The sequence below is a fragment of the Hippichthys cyanospilos genome, chromosome 15 (genome assembly GCF_059441005.1).
Source record: "Hippichthys cyanospilos isolate Australia breed blue-spotted pipefish chromosome 15, RoL_Hcya_1.0, whole genome shotgun sequence".
Taxonomy (NCBI): domain Eukaryota; kingdom Metazoa; phylum Chordata; class Actinopteri; order Syngnathiformes; family Syngnathidae; genus Hippichthys; species Hippichthys cyanospilos.
The window spans coordinates 5416061-5428606 of record NC_142383.1 but is presented as its reverse complement, the minus strand read 5'-3'; the positions used below and the strand labels follow the sequence as shown (position 1 = coordinate 5428606).

The 12546-nt window shown below is 38.5% G+C and overlaps 1 pseudogene across 1 annotated transcript; it reads left to right on the top strand.

Moving 5' to 3' along the window:
• The first annotated feature begins 3027 nt into the window (after window positions 1-3027).
• On the top strand, window positions 3028-11038 carry LOC148411450 (uncharacterized; annotated as a pseudogene). Its single transcript, XR_015868008.1, has 2 exons — window positions 3028-3136; window positions 8683-11038. The product of XR_015868008.1 is annotated as an uncharacterized LOC148411450 (transcript).
• Window positions 11039-12546: the final 1508 nt, after the last annotated feature.

Below are 12546 nucleotides of genomic sequence, written 5' to 3'. Positions count from 1 at the left end.
TTTAATATATATCCTAGGCCTCTTAAAAATGGGCAGAAGGCCACAAATGCCTCCCAAGGCTTAGTTTGGCCACCACTACTATAGGCTTGTTCCATATGTCCCAAGTGCCACTCTTCACCACCACCCCCCATCCTGCATAATGCATTCAAAAATAATCTGGGACATGAGTTGCAGCAGTCTGATCAGATTTCAGTGCAAGACTATGGTTCTTATCTGGTGAGGTTCTGGCGCTGGGTGGGCAGAATATTCAGATGACATATCCTGTGAGATTTCACTCAGTGTTTGCTCTTCATTCATTTCAGAGCAGCGGCCCGTCAGCTAGGGACAAACGATATGATGATTATTGGACTAAAATCGTGACTTCAAATGAAGCAGTTTTGGGATTATCAAAGATGAGTTTCATTAAAGGTTCTTATCCTCGAAACTCACCAATCATCAGCATACACACAAACCAGTCCCGAACTCCAGCTACAATCTTCTTTAACTCTCTGCTAAGCTAGCATGCTACGTAGCAGTATCACAGACTTCATATATTTTATTTGTAAATGAGCTGTCTCTTGCAGATCCTCTTCTTTTTGGTGACAAACTACCCAGTGATGGGCAAAGTACGGATGTACGACAGATGTAAAAAATGACTTGAGCAAAAGTAAAACTGCTGATCAAAATATCTAAAGTAAAAGTACAGGCTTTAAAGTATAATGAAAAGTATGTTATTTTTAATCCAATTATCACAATTCTAATTGGTTTCCTCTGTGCTGTTAAGATAAATATTAGGCAGCCTGGTGGAATAGTTGTTAGCACGTCTGCCTCACAGTCCCAAATCCAGTAGTTATATATACATTAAACTAAATACAAATTATTATTTATGGTCGGCGTGGCAAGTCGGGGGGTCGCGAAATGTTTTCTCTTTCCGAGGAGGGGCTTTGCAAAATATAATTTAGAAGCGCCAAGGTAGACTGACAGAGGACTATGCACTATCAATAGCGGCCAGAAGCGGCGCTAAAAACAAAAACTAAGCCAAACAAAGCACAAATCTGTAACTGTTAAAATACTAAAAAACACCCAAATTATTTCACAATCCCACCACAGTAAGACCACGGACCCCCCGGGGTTCCACAGTCCCCACTTTGAGAATCACCGCACTGGTCGTTTTCACTTTGTATTTGACTTTGACACCCCTGGTCTAGACTCTGGATGGAAGAGGCTCTACCGGTAGCCTATGTGTGTGATACCTTTAAAGATGAAAGAGACAAAAGGAACATTTGAGATGAAAATGAAAATATGGAGTTGACTCAAGTGAGTCAGTGTGCGCAGTGACTTTCCTGGACAGGAGCTATGATAGAAAGCAAGAGTGAAGCGCTTCAGCGACTGTGTCCGTCCTTCACTTCATCCAAGTGTCAACTCCTGGACCTCATCGGCAGGATGCAGCCAAGAAATCTTCTCAGACCAGGTTGGTTCACTTATTCCTGTTTAAGAAATAGTACTTTGCAATATAACAGTATTTAGATTATTCATATTAGTATACACACACACACACAATTATACACCTACACGCACGCGCGCACACACAGTTAAAAAAGAATTGATATTGGTTGCAACATGAAAGCAATAAAAACATGTTTCACCAACATAATGATTTCATTCTGTTCAACGTGCATGTTGTATAAAGATCATTTTATTGCATGTAAACCTTGTCTGTAAATTGCAAAAAAAAAAAAAAAAAAAGAAAATACTTCTATTTTATACTTATGTGGGTGAAATTGTTAGTAGCTCTCTGTTAATGAAAAGAAAAAGTTCATGCAGGAATGAGAAATTAAGGTTCAGAAAGTAAAACCCCTGCGACAGTTTGGCCCTAGCCACAGGTGCTACCACTTATGGGTGAAGGAGCTCATTTTAATGCAGGAAGTCCAAAACTCTCTGTGCAATAATATGTTGTATATGTGTCTCACAAGTTAGGCTAAGTTCGCACTGCAAGAGTTAATGCTCAATTCTTTTATTTGTAAAATCCCATTTTAGGTGTGTTCATTCACATTTTCAAATAAATGTGACCTGTGTTTAAGCACCAAAGAGCCCCAAATCATCCCGCATGCGCATTGAGGATATTTTGATGTCGTGGACCAGTGCTTCTCAAATGGGGGTACGGGTATCCCTGCCGGTGCTTGAAGGAACTCCATGAGGTACTAGAGATATTAAACAAAATAAACATGCAAAAATCCTTTAAAAAGTATTTTTGAAATAAATGTTAGAAATGTTTCAGGAAAATATAAGTTCAAAAACTAAAATATTATGTTTAGTGAGTTATTCAATTTCATTATTCTAAAAAGCTGGATTGTCCCCCATACGAGAATGGTTCGACCCAACTTTTCACGTGCCACCTCTCTTTAATGATTTATTTTCGTGACCCGATCTCTACTATGATCCCAAAAGAAGACACTTTACTTTTAATATTTTTCTGTGGAAAAATATTTACGTATAATTATTTCTTTTTAAAAACAAGTCTAACACTATCTGTGGACAAATATTTATTCATAATTAAGTTAATGATTTAAGTTTGTGAACGGATCTCTACTGCAGTCAAAAAAAGGACACATCATGTTTAATATTTTTCTGTGGACAAATGTTTATTTTACAGTTTTGGGCAAGTTACCTCAAAACCCTAATGCATTATTTATTACTTATCACTGTCGTTTCAAAGTACTGTATTTTTCGGACTATAAGCTGCGACCTTTCCCTCATGATTTGAGCCCTGCGGCTTATTGTCCAGTGCAGTTTATCTACTGTGGTCAAGCAAACGTGTGTATCTCTGCTCAAGGAGTCAGTTTATGGAACAAGTATGAAATAGAACTGCAAAAATGTGAATCAATGGCTGTGCTAAAAAAGAATAAATAATAAAATGTATTATAAAAAATAAAAATGTCTAAATTGAATTATTAAGATTATTCTGCCCTTTTAAAAATAATACCACCTTTGTTGTTGGAGATTTGTACATAGATTTAGAGCACCCTCTTCTGTTTACTTCGAAATATTGTTTTTCTCAGTAGACGTGTGTTATCTAATGTGGAAGCAATCAAAGACGACTAGGTAATGTTCGATTTTTGCTGATCTTATTTTGTTTTGCCTTGGACGAGAATTGTTCGTAAGTACACAAGTTCTCAAAATTATGACACTGTTCATCTGTTTTGTTTATCGTTAGAGACATTGGAAATAATTGTATTTTTTCGTTGTGCAACTTGCTTGTTAGCTCGAGACGTGCTATGTATCATTAGCTGTTTAGCGGTTTTATTTTTCTAGTTTTACGGCGACCTAAAGAGGGTAATGGTCAATGGCTATTGTTCAAATAAAGCAGAACAAAAGGAAAGACAGTCTGGTTGTTCGAAACTTCGTTATCCAGCCATCGAGCAGGCGAAAAACCCGACGCTTCGGCGTGAGGACGGCATAAAGATCTTGTATAAAAGTTTGTGTTTGATATATATATATTATTTATGTGCAGTGTGTGCAATGTTCACTAAATTAATCCATCAATTAAACAATGGGAGACAAAATGCTGTTAAAGAGAGGATGTTGCAGTTGGTAGAGATTTAAAAAATATATATTTATAAATATATATACAAAAAAAATAAAACTGTCATATACCATCTTTTTGCATAATTATCTGATGTTATGACCTGCGGCTTATAGTCCAGTGTGGCTTATCCATGGCAAAAGATGTTTTTGGTCAATTTTTGCTGATGCGGCTTTTATACCAGTGCGGCTTATTGTCCGGAAAATACGGTAACTAGTTACATAACAATATTACTGTGTTTGAAATGTAATGCATTACACTACCATTGCATTACTTTATATCACTCTAACCACCATATCTGGAAATATGGATTTGCCATTCTAAACGTAGAATGTTCCAGTGGAAGGTTGGCTTAAGCCTGAAAACAGTATAAATAAAGACAAGATACAACATCTTTTATTTTGTACTTAAATCCCTTTATAAATTAATTTAACAGCATAGTGATAGGTTGTTTATTCTGTAGGCAAAAACAGTGCTTTTCACGATTTCAGTGTTAATATTCAAATTCAAGACCAGCTGGCTAGGTTAGGGACATATGTTTCAAAAAATAGGTCGTTTCGGTGGGTCTAATGTTAGCAGCTGACTTAAATCTTTATGAATGTGTTTAATGTACTGGCTAACATGAGTTTTGTAAGCTTCATCTTGATACACATTGACCACAACTATGCATAAACTATTATTAATTGCAATTGTACAGTGAAAATTTGCATTAGCTTACCTTGTCATACTAGTTGTATGCTTGTTGCGACAGGGATCTAGCTGACAAGGTTTTCAAATGCTGGTGAATCCACTTTGGAAAGTGGCAGCATATCTCCTAAAGAATCTTCAAACCTCTTGATGTGGAAGTGTCATCCCTCAGCGAGAGCGCACAATTCTTTACAGTTTTTTTTTTACTGACTTCACGTTACTATGGCCCCGCTCTAAATGGTCCTGTTTGGCGAAGTGGACAGCTTTTTAGGTGTCACGCACAAAGTGCACCTAGCGATGATATTTTTCTTGTCTTTATCTCTGATGAACTGAAAGTAATGGCTGTATGTCCATCTTGTGTACATATTGTCCATACTCAACCTGCCGTTTCATCTCAGCTGCAGTAGATGAGCAAGTAAACATTTTGCACTGGATTTTTGTCCTCCAATTTCACATTTTTTTGGGCAAATTTATGGGGGGGAAAACACCACTTTCAGGCTAAAAATGCATTGTAAATGCATTACTCTCATCATAGAATCAGCATAGAAATCCAGTGAGGTTTTTTGTTGTTTTTTTTTCATCCCTCTTTGGGGGCATCAATTTTGCCTTGCAATTGCGTGAGTTTTTTCCCTTGCAATGTCCCCAATTAGAATGGATGGTATCATCTACTGATTTTGAAGTGGAATTAATTAAATGACCTGGCGCGTTACTGTTTTTTTGTTTTAATTCATACTCACATAGCTTTAAGCCATCTTCTTGGCCCATTTGCCATGAAGTGGAACACCATTCAAAGACACATACATGCAATTCATCTTTGGATTCTAAAAAAACACAAATATGTGTAAAAAAGACAACCAAAGGAAATACTGTCCCTCTGGTGACACCCAATCCTTCTTCTTTATGTTTCAAATTAGTTGTCGATCATGGTTTCCAATGAAATTCAAATATCAAATATCTTGCTCACTTGCTTACTCACTAATTCATCTATATTGAATCAATTATATATATATATATATATATATATATATATATATATATATATATATATATATATATATATATATATATATATATATATATATATATATGTGTATGTGTGTGTGTGTGTGTGTGTGTGTGTATGTATACAGTGGGCCCCCGTGTTACGAACTTAATCCATTCAGCGGCTACGCTCGTAACTTGAACTGCTCGTATGACGGGCAATCCAAACCTATGTTAATTAGTGAATGCGTGCAACGCGTGCAAATACCTTAGGTAAAAACATCACGACTTTATACACGTATTAAAAATGAGTAACATAATCTACTGTACAGTTAAATTAAATAACATATACAAAGGAAAAATGACATGATGACAAAATGACTTGAGCTGGGTGGAGGCGGAGGGGAGAGGAGACCAACCCGCAGAATTTATTTATTTATTTTTTTAAACGGGAACTTTTCTCAAACTAGAACATATCACCGGTGATTTCCTTCTCTTTAATCCATAATAGAAGAAGCCTCTCCATTTTATTGTCGATCGAGGTCCGTCCCCCGGCAAGGAAAGTCTTGCCCTTAGAAGATTGCCGAGCGTTTACGGCCATACTCACGAGCAAGGTTAACCATGCGTGCGCCTCCTTCGTATTTTTTTTTATTATCTCCTGCTTCGTTTCTATTGTCATCATCCTCTTACTTCTTCCTTTACCGCCACTAGCAATTTTAGAAGCCATGTCTAACAGATAAAGTTTGCAAAGTCTTAACAACATTCCTTCCTTCTGTTTTTGACTGATTTTCTCTCCTTCCTTCCGTCCCGACCAGCTGTGCCATCAAGCTAGATGAAGGCGTTCGACCAATAGCATATCGGCATCTCTGTGACTGACACCGTGACTGAAACAGTGACTGTGACATTGTAAGAGCAATAGCATATCAGCGTTACCTTTTCATGTGTGAGCAGATGATTTCGTTGAAGTAGTAAAACGATGTCAATTGTACGTACACATTGACTGGCAACGCGTGGTTAAATTAGAGATAAAACCATCACGTATTTACACACACACATTTAAAATTAGTACCATAACCTACTGTGTAGTTAATTTAATTAACATGGATACACAAAGGATAAATGACATTTTCCTCTGGGGCGACGTGATTTCAGCTGAGTGGAGACGGAGGTGAGCAGAGACCAACCCGCAGAATTTATTAATTTATTTTCTTAAACAAGAACTTTTCTCAAACTAAAACATATCACCGGCGATTGCCTTCTTTTTAATCCATAATAGAAGAAGCCTCTCCATTTTGTTGTCGAGCGAGGTCCGTCCCCCGGCAAGGAAAGTCTTGCCCTTAGAAGATTGCCGAGCGGTTCCGTCCATACTCACGAGCAAGGTTAATTATGCGTGTGCCTCCTTCGTATTTTTTTATTATCTCCTGCTTGGTTTCTATTGTCATCATCCTCTTACTGCTTCCTTTACCACCACTTGCAATTTTAGAAGCCATGTCTAACAGATAAAGTTTGCAAAGTCTTCACAACATTCCTTCCTTCCGTTTTTCACTCATTTTCTCTCCTTACTTCCGTCCCGACCAGCTGTGCCATCAAGCTAGATAAAGGCGTTCGGCCAATAGCATATCGGCATTTCTGTGATTGATGTGACGCCGGCCAATAGCATCTCAGTGAGTTGAGACCGACCGTGACCTTAATCGACCAATAGCATATCAGCATCAGCATATATACTGTATATATATATATATATATATATATATATATATATATATATATATATATATATATATATATATATATATATATATATATATATATATATATATATATATATATATATATATATATATATACACACACACACACTTCTATATTCTCTAACAGCTTTTTTTGGCATGGTTTATCTGGTTGTCATTTTGAAAATCAAAGATTGGAAAAAAAGAAAATCACAAATTTACACAAGTGACAGAATGTGACAATGTGATTGATTGGCAACCAGTTTAGGATGTCCCCTCCCAACTGCCCACTGCTGGATAGACACCAGCAAGCCTACGACCCTAGTGAGGATAAGCAGCTCAAGAAAATGGATGGATGTATAAAAAAAAAGTAACTAGTCGATGATGGGGGAATATCGTCGACTAATTTATACAATTGATGTCAACTACTCGTGGCAGCCCTACTCCAGTGGTATTGCAGTCCCTTAACAAGAGGGTAGTTTATGGGGCCACAAATGCGTATTTCAATTCACAAATGTGTATATAAAATCCACATCCGTAACCAAAGTCAGAAATGAATGACAAGAGTCACAAATGCGCAACAAAAATCCACAAATGCACAACAAAAATTCACAAATGCGCAACGAAAATCCACAAATGCGCAACGAAAATTCACGAATGAGCAACGAGAATCCCCGAACGTGTAACGAGAATCCACAAATGCGTAATTAGTGTCACAGAGATGTATATTGAGCTGTATGCGTAAACACATACAGTAGTTGAATGCTTACGTAGACCTATAAACACTGGGTCACTTGAATATCTGTATTTTTACATGTTCAATCAATCAAATTTTATTTATATAGCCCTAAATCACCCAAGTCTCAAAGGGCTTCACAGAATGAAAAGAGGTCGTACAAAGACATCTTTTCAGTATAGGGTACACAACAGCATCCCCTGTCAAAGCTCCCAGAAGGGGAAGGAAAAACTCAAAAACCCCAAATTAGGGGAAAATCAGAAACCTCCAGAAGGGACCACAGGTGGGAGGAGCCCCCTTCCAGGCCCACAGGTTGAAGTGGATGCTGCATGTACCAGACACAGAAACAACATAAATTACAGAAAACATAATGTGCTATATAGTGCAGTGATGTCTTGACAGCAGGCAAGGCCATTGGGCAGGAACCATGTTATTTGCATGTTATTTTGGTACAGTCCTGGAACACAGGAGTCCATCCATCCAGCCATTATCTGTAGCTGCTTATCCTTACTTGGATCGCAGGCTAGTTGTTGCCTATCCCAGCAGTCTTCAGGCAGTAGGGGAACACACTCCGGACTGATTGCCAGCAATCACCGCTGCACAGGAGTCAGAAATGCTTATCTGGAGAGTTGCGTGGGGCTCTGTAAAAACTCATTGAGACCACCAGATGACGCTACCAATACCACTCAAAATGCCAAAATTGGCTGTAGTCTTTTGACCTGGCAATCAAACGTGTTCCATATTTTTCCTACAATAATGACCCCACAGTAGTTACAATTCCAAGTAGGCCCGGCCCACTCAATACTGTTGAGTCAGACATGTTAATCAGTCTGCCCCTGTGCTGCCCTCAATTTGATTTTTATTATTTTGTTGTAGTTTTGAACTGGTTTGAGGTTAGAGTTCAATTTTGTTCACATATTAAACATGTCTGACTCACAGCCTGAGATGTGACAAAGCAGAACTTTACTTGCTTTTTTGTCCTGCAGACATCTGTAAAGAAGAACTTGGTCTTGAGAAGCAGGTGCCAGACTGTGACCAAATTACAGCTAACGGGAAACCAGAGTCTGCCCAAACTAAAGAGGAGGAGCTAGAGTGTGCCCAAATGAAAAGGAGGAGGAGTTGGGCTTCCTCACTTAAAAGAAGCACAACGGCAGGATGAAGTCACTGTTGAAATGACCATGAAGGCACCATTGAATAGCACCTCTGTGAAGAATGAAAAAGATTGTGGAGACCACTGTGGAGGGACACAAACTTATGGCCTTGTACCGCTACTGTCAGGTGGTAATGACATAATGTCAGATTCTTCTAACACTGACCACGGCGATAAAAATGAAGATTCAAAATGTGAACTGACATATCAAACTGACAATGGACTAGTGAAATGTTCTCAGTGGGACAAAATGTTTCTCAAGTCATTGTTGAAAAAACACACAACACAACACACACTTTGGAAAAACCTTTTGCCTGCTCAGTTTGTGGTAAAAGGTACACCCGGAAGGGAAATTTCACACAGCATGCAAGAATACACACTGGAGAAAAACCTTTTGCCTGCTCCGTTTGTGGTAAGACGTTCTTCCATAAGAAAACCTTAACAAAACACACTAAAATACACACTGGGGAAAAACCTTTTGCCTGCTCCCTTTGTGGAAAGACGTTCTTCCATAAGAAAACCTTAACAACACACACTAAAATACACACTGGGGAAAAACCTTTTGCCTGCTCCGTTTGTGGTAAGAGGTACACCCGGAAAGGAAATTTCACACAACATGCAAGAATACACACTGGGGAAAAACCTTTTGCCTGCTCCGTTTGTGGTAAGGCGTTCTTCCATAAGAAAACCTTAACAACACACACTAAAATACACTCTGGGGAAAAACCTTTTGCCTGCTCAGTTTGTGGTAAAAGGTATGCCCAGAAGGGAAAGTTCACACAACATGCAAGAATACACACTGGGGAAAAACCTTTTGCCTGCTCAGTTTGTGGTATGAGGTTCTCCCATAAGAAAATCTTAACAAGACACACTAAAATACATACTGGGGAAAAACGTTTTGCCTGCTCAGTGTGTGGTGAAAGGTTCACCCAAAAGGCAACCCTAACAATCCACATTAGAAAACATACTGGGGAAAAACCTTTTGCCTGCTTAATTTGTGGTAAAAGCTTTGCTTGTAAGAGACAATTCACAGAACACACAAGAATACACACTGGGGACAAACCTTTTACCTGCTCATTGTGTGGTGGAAGGTTCACCCGAAAAGCATACCTAACAATCCACATAAGAAAGCATACTGGGGAAAAACCTTTTGCCTGCTTAATTTGTGGTAAAAGCTTTGCTTGTAAGAGACAATTCACAGAACACACAAGAATACACACTGGGGACAAACCTTTTACCTGCTCATTGTGTGGTGGAAGGTTCACCCGAAAAGCGAACCTAACAATCCACATTAGAAAACATACTGGGGAAAAACCTTTTGCCTGCTCAGTTTGTGGTAAAAGCTTTGCTTGTAAGAGACAATTCACAGAACACACAAGAATACACACTGGGGACAAAAATTTTGCCTGCTCAGTGTGTGGTGGAAGGTTCACCCGAAAGTCAAGCCTAACAATCCACATTAGAAAACACACTGGGGAAAAACCTTTTGCCTGCTCAGTTTGTGGTAAAAGGTTTGCCCGAAAGGGAGAATTCACACAACACGCAAGAACACACGCGGGGGAAAAACTTTTGCCTGTTCAGTTTGTGGTAAAAGGTTCTCCCTAAAGAGACACTTGACAAGCCACAGTAGTACGCACACTGGGTAAAAACCTTTTGCCTGCTCAGTTTGTGGTAAAAAAAAATGTTCTTCCAGAAGTTACAATTAACAAACTACACAAAAACACACACTAGTTTGTGATAAAATATTGTTGATGAAGGGTAATTTCACACTTGTTAGACTAGAACACACACATTTTGCTGTAAATGGTTCTCTTGGAAGGGAAAAGTAACAAACCACTCAAGAACACACACTTAAAGAAAAACCTTTTGTCTGCTTGCTTGTGGAAAAACGCTGTCTAGATATTGGATTTTAAAATATCACTGAAATATATACATTGAAATAAAACCACCTGCCCATTCAAAGCGGAAGAATGTTGCGGCTGATCCTGAATTGTATTTCTGACAGTAGTTTTCATTTCTGGCAGCGTTTTATGTGTTTGAGATGGTTTTTGTTTAGATTCTAGTTTGGTCTTGTTTTATTGTGTTTTTTGACAGTGTCTCATATATTTCAACGTGTCAACCTGTCATCATCAACCTGTTCCCATGTCTCAACCAATCATCTCCCTGCACAACTAGTTTGTTGCCCAGATGTTTTGTTGTTACTTTGTATGTCATTTTGGGACCTTGTCTGTTTATCAAAATAAACTATTGTTTTTGAGCTCACTGCCTCTTTTGCGTTCACATTCTCTTTATTCACATTACCTTCCATGGCACATAGGAACAGTCGTGTCTGGAAGTGAGCCTGAGCACACGAGTGTGACAAGTGTGTGTTTATTGTACCGTTGTACGCAGACATCAGTATTAGATTTTCGAGACAACTTTTACAGACATTGCGCAACGGCTTACCAAAAGGTGCCAGGCCAGGCCGAATGTCATTGCGGCTTTCATTGCGATAACAACTCAAAGGCATGCTGGATTCTAACGCTGAATTTATCATCATGTCAGAAAATACCAAGACAGACCATACTATTCCATTTTTGGTGGGTGTTAATACATTTAATCTACAAATGTATTGATAGAACTGATGCCACTGAAAATTTTGAGTGGTTGAAGGAAAACAATATTCATAAATAACTGAAAATTATGCCTTTCAAAGCCTTTACAAAATGTGTAAAAATTTTGTAAAAAAAAAAAGTAAAAATGCAAATTTGCAAAGTGTGTGCACAAGAGATAAAAATAATTGTGTTCAATTATGATTAACACTGTAAGAGTATTATTATGGTGTGTACATATTTTTGTTTGGTCAATTTTTCTTGTAGTTATGCTTCGTTGTTGCACTTACCATTTATCGGACGTAAAAGGGAGCAGTTGTAACAAATGAGCATAAAAGGCATTTAAATGAAATAATATAGCTCTGGTCACATTCTGGTTTTGTCCCCATTTGTTTCTTCATTTGAACCTTCTTTAATAAGTGACCCTCTTGTCCAGTATCCTCCCCACTCCCTTGTGTGCTCATTAACCCTCCCTAAGAGGCCGCCATTTATCTCTCTGCTCACGTCTCATTCGTTGCAATAACATCTTTGCCCCGTCGCCTCCTTTAACTTTTCCAATTAAAAGAGGAGGCGTCCTCTATTAACCCCAGGCCTCCTTCTGCCATTTTTCCAGGCTAACATTGTTTTGGAGAGGGCCGTAGGGACACCTAGGAAGCTGTATTTCAATCCCAAACTGGCAGCGGTCCTTGCATGGTGACAGCGAACGGCAGGCGTGAGGGTGAAATATGGGACATGGATGAAGGGGGCAAATCATACGTTTGTATCTTGTCTCGTTGCCCCATCTTTGATGATGAACGCGGCAACCTTGTAACAAGTGTCCATTTTACCGTTCTGCTCACCGTTATTGCCGCCCCTTCATTTGTTTTCATTATCTCGTCAATATCTTCGGAAATAAATGAAAACGCACCACAGTGATATTATCAGTCTGTTAATCGGATGTTAAAATCAGTTTAGCAAAGAAAGCAACATACATTTTGTCATTTCAAAGAAATAAACAGAAAAAACAGCTTGTGCAGCAATAATGGCAGCCCTCTTTAATATTTGCTTGCACACATTTTGGCAGCGATGACAGCTTCCAAACGTTTCTTCTAGCCATCTAGAAGCTTCTT